The sequence below is a fragment of the Pinus tabuliformis genome, chromosome 2_1 (assembly GCF_031772625.1).
Source record: "Pinus tabuliformis cultivar Carrire ecotype Pingquan chromosome 2_1, CPIR1, whole genome shotgun sequence".
NCBI classification, from domain to species: Eukaryota; Viridiplantae; Streptophyta; class Pinopsida; order Pinales; family Pinaceae; genus Pinus; species Pinus tabuliformis.
In genome coordinates, this window is record NC_142299.1 from 549319014 (window position 1) to 549324388 (window position 5375).

Here is a 5375-nt window from a genome sequence, read left to right on the forward strand (position 1 = left end):
ATATTAAAATTTTCCTTTTATTATTTAATATTAAAAAATTAATATAGAATATAAAAATAAATAATAAGAAATTTACCAATTAAACTTACTTATTTGACTATATCCCTTATCATTTATCGAATGACTAGTTAACTTAAAGTTACACCCAAAGTCCAAATCAATAAATTCAAATTCCAAAATTAAAACGCATCCCATTTTAATCCACGGGCATTAGGAATCTTAACTATTTTTTCTATCGTACTTTATAATCGAGAGCACGCAAACAAATGCCACATTGTTAGGGAGGACGGCATATGCAATTACAGCACTACTGAAAAAGCAAAGATTTTGATGTTAACTTCTGATCGTAAAGCGTCACTATTTCATTTCACCCACTCATGCTGTTGTTGGTGCTCGCTGATTTATATGCCTGACTAATCAGGCTTATTGGTGCTCGCTGATTTATATGCCTGACTATAAGATTGTCTGCACCTCTCGTCGTTCAGTGGGAGAGCAGCAGACTTTTCGGATACTAATTTTAGTCAAATTTATCGCCTCGAGTATCTTTTCCTCGGATTCTCGTCACATGGGACGTTCTTCAGTCTCCTGGCCAGAAGCAGGTTTGTGGCAGGTCTGTCAACTGTTTTGACAGAAACGCCATAACATACGCTTTCCCTGACGTCCTTCTCAGGACTCCTGAACTGCCACCTCAAATATATGGTCTGGTGTATTAAAATTTTTAAGAACCGCCAGTCACTGAGCATGCAAACATTACTTATCACAGAAATATATTTACAATCAGATAACGGGAGACTAGGCAAACATTACTTAATAAACAAATATAGTTATATATATTCATTCAAACATTAAACACACAAGTATATATACATTGAGATAACAGGAGACTTAGATCCAGATATATCCTTAAACAATTAGTCTTTTCTCAAGTCCAGAGAAGTATGATTATCTAAATACAGGCGAACCAACAAGTACAGAGGCAACGGAAATGCTCCATGATAAACCAATACATTAATTAGAATAGTATGATGTTACTATTCTATCGAAAACTTATGCCGGAATTTACGTAGGACTTTCCTTGAGTTCCGGTAGTTCGAATGAACTTCCTGTATTCATTAAATATCATCTGCCCGTATCTTGGAGGGCTGGATTCATGATCAGCTCCTTTATAGGCCCGACTTCCTTTTCCCCACTAGGGTTACAGAAAACTACAATCGACATTCGTTCCTTCTTCTTGTTAACAACGCAACTGTGTTCGACGCTTTTGTAAATTCCGTTTGTCAATATCTGCCAAAAAGATAAGTAAGAAACCTGAAACCACTTTGTCCATGTCCATGGATTTTTACAAAATATTATTTGAAGTACTCACCTCTATTTGATCGCCTAGGTTTATCGTCAAAGCATTAGCAACAGGCCGCACGGGCACCCAATAATTTATTTTTTCGAACCTGCAGACCAACGACATCATTATGTAGTAGAACGGTTATTCCTCCAGGGTCGGAGTGAGGGGAGAGCCCATAAGTCAGTTCCGGCTGTGGACACACGGGATAATAATTGATTCGAACGCAAATTCCAATGCTCTCCTCATTGCCAAAAGCTTCCTTTAGATAGTCTGGAGGAAGGCCCAGATTCTCTGAAAACACAGATAGCAAGGTCTTGCAAAGATCCAACGTTTCCTCACAGTACTCCTTCATTCTAGCCCTGTCATGTAAGCAAATATCACAGACTGAGAATACATTATCGATCTTTCATGACTGCATACACTGAAAAAAAAACTTTGAATCCAAGCCAGCAGATTCTTATTTATTGTAATTTTAGGTTAACAGCTTGAACAAGGATGTTAATAAACAGGTTAGCAGATTCTTATTTATTTATTATAATTTTAGGTTAACAGGTTGAACAAGGTAAAATATAAATTAATGAAAATGGCCAATTCAAACATACCCGTGCCTATTAACTAAAATACTACACACAAACATACCCGTGCCTATTAATTTAATAGTTAGGTGTTTGAGTCTTTCGGTCCACGTCCAATTCAAATCTATTTTAGTTACCTTCTTTTAATGCAGTTTAGAGATATGTTTTGAGATATGGATACGATTGGTCACCACATTCAGAAGAAAATTCAGATATATTAACGGAAAGGATCTGCTCAAAAGCTTTGAAGAAATTTAACCATATAAACTCCCAATAAAAAATACTTAATAACAAAAACTCCCCACTAAACTATCCTTTAAGACTAAATCCATTTTCGCTAATTATGATTTTGGCTGATATATTAACGGAAAATGCTATCTACAAATATAAAAACCAGAAATTGAGATCTTTTATGAGTTCAAAAGTCTGAAAGTGTCTAGGTGCAAAAAAATTATATTTAAAAATAGATTGTAATCCGTTTCCTATTTCCTATACATCTTAAAAAACCACTTATAGAGTATAAAACAAATAATATATTATTCTCTGTCTTCGCATAAATCTGTGTAAGTCCTGTTCCATGAAGTGGCATGCAAAAGAATGTCCCCAAACTGTGAAGCACATCATAATAATCAATATCGATATCCAGGCTTAATAAAGTACTGGTTCTTCTTCTGAAATGTCCGACCAAATGTGGAAAATCAAATAAAAAACAAACAATCCAACCTATAAATATTATTTCCCATAAACTCTAATAATTGAAATCAAACAAACAACTAAAAACAATCCAAGAAGAAGCATGGAAACTACAATATTTAAAGGGGCCAACACATATATGAATCCTTCGTCACCTATATTGCTCTGGTTTAGAAGGCCATCTGTGCTCCTCTCGTATGCAAAGCGGCAAAAAATGATAATAATAGTAATCCCCCCAGTCGAGAGTGGCGCCTTTGTGCACACCAATTGGACTACCATATCCAACAAAAGTCACCGGATCATTGGCGTGGTTTTGCTTCTCCTCCAATGGCAGACGAAAGAACTCCCTCGACACCTCACTTCCGGCCTCGAGCTGCTTCGGAGAAATCCCATGGTTAATCACTTGGAAGAATCCCCACTCCCTGCATGCATTTGCTATTTCTTCCATGGTCTTCCTCCGGCGTTCGTCATAGAGGCCGGAGAAATCTATGATGGGTATTTCCTCTCTTCCACCACCCGTTGCCCGATGGGCTTCTCTTCATCAGGCCTGATGTATCTTGAAGGCAAGCATTGGATGCCGCTTTCTGCAATACACTGAAATCTCTGTATTGGTTCCGGCCAATCCATTGGAAAACGATGCCCAAAACTCAATCTACCTTAAATAGGTTATTGGATATCAAAGCAATGGCGAGGTTGCTAAATAAGTGATGGAGCTGAAACCCTACAAGTAGCCATCCCATATCACTTCTCGTGTGAGATATATATTGTGTTGGGAATCATCAGAAGTCTAATTAGAATAGTCATCAACCATTGTGTTTGATCACTTTATTGCAATTAGTAATGGAATATGTATTTTATAATTTTTGCCATTAAATATATGTCTTCTCATCTGTGTCATTAAATATATTAAAAAATAATTTCAGTGGCCTCTTCATACTATTAGATTTATATGTTAAATAACTTTAATGACTACTTGAATTTTTATTGATAAGCTAAATTACGATATCAAATAATGTTAATAATTATTTTGATTTATTTTAAATATTTGTCTGGAATGAATTACGTCCATTTATTATTAATTCAAAATTTAGAAAAATAATTATCAAGGAAAACAGTGGAAATTTTAAATTTTTGTTGAGAGTAGTTTATGAAGAAAAATAGTGGAAATTCTGGAATGATTTTTACAAAAATCTAACAGAAATTTTAGTAAATCTTAGTCACAATTGTCTAACTTCAAGATTTTGGGTACTCAAGAAGTTTTTTTGATATCCACCCAAAAAACAAAAAACAAGTCAAATATTCTTATAATCAGATTTTATGAAAAAATTTAATAAATTCCTACCAAAAATAAATTTCTAAACAAATTTATAACCTTTGTAAACAATATCTTTGTGTTGTGCATGTACACTGATTTACTGGGTTGTATTCACTCATTTACTATAAATTTTTATCTAATTATCTAAATTTCTATTATACTTTACTGTATACAGCTATTTATATTTACTATCAATTGAACACTAGTAAACAATTATCAGCCTCACATCTCAGTGGGATGGTTTTCTGTGTTGTATTTTTATGGATCAAGGTTTACAATAATTTTCAAGAGAAGAGCATCCTCGCTGAAGAAGCAAACTGCAAAGTGAAATTAGATACGAAGCTGCGGAGCAACGATAAATACACCGTGAGTCAAACCGGGAGGCTATAAACGGTCGTTCCTAACCACTCGGGACAACGACCACGTGTACGGTTTACAATAGTTTGCCAATGAGATTCCGGAAAGAGCTAACCAGCCATATATTGGGTATTTAATGCCCTCAGAGCAGCACGCGACTTAACGCGATAACACGGGAGCGGGCAAATTCGGCATTAAATAATATTTGCCCACTCCCGTGTTATCGGGCTAAGTTGCGTGCTGCTCTGAAGACATTAAATACCCAATATATGGCTGGTTAGCTCCAGCCATGAGATTCCTCCCGTGTCGTAATTTGTCATTAAATCAGATCTTCAAAATTATTTGCATGGGATAATAGTCAATGTCTTCCTCCCCGTCCGTAATTCGCCCCTAAATCAGATACTCAAGATTATTTGCATGGCATGAAATGATGGGTACTCCACTTGGTTAAAGTATCCGGGCCAAGTCATTGGCGCTCTCTGTTGGCCCTCTCTGATGAGGTGGGTCATTGTCGTTGAGTCAGATGCTGTGCGGCCCCTTAGGGTAGGCCCGCTAGGCATGTTGCGAGGAAAAAAAAAAATGATAATGAGCAATTTTACCCTTTCAAAGGTAATCATCACGTTTTCCAGCTATCAGAAAAATACTTTTTAGGGTTTTACATTTTATATTAAGTTAATATAGTTTTAATACGTTATTAATTGGAATTGAATTAGAAAAATAATAAATTATTCTCAATTATTAAAAATAAATTTAAATAATCAAATTAACCAAAATAATATTAGCCATATACATTCGTAATTAACAAAATAATATTAATGTTATATCAATATTCACTTATAACTATGTGTTAAAGTATAATTTTTATATTAATTTCATTATTTATTTTTTCCACTCCAATTTCTTTTAAATCTAATGAGTCTTTTTGGAGTCATAAATTTGATTTATAAATTTTTCACAAATTTAATGCATAATTTTTTCAGAGTATTTATGCATTTTAAAACAAATTCTAACCAAAAACGAAATCATAGTCTAAAAAAATTTATTTGACTAATATTATATTCATTATATATATATATAATGAATTTTTTATATATAT

General features: G+C 34.3%; 1 pseudogene; it reads right to left on the reverse strand.

Annotated features, from left to right (window-relative positions):
• Positions 1–1119: 1119 nt before the first annotated feature.
• Positions 1120–3055, reverse strand: LOC149201529 (jasmonate-induced oxygenase 3 pseudogene; annotated as a pseudogene).
• Between the last annotated feature and the right edge of the window lie 2320 nt (positions 3056–5375).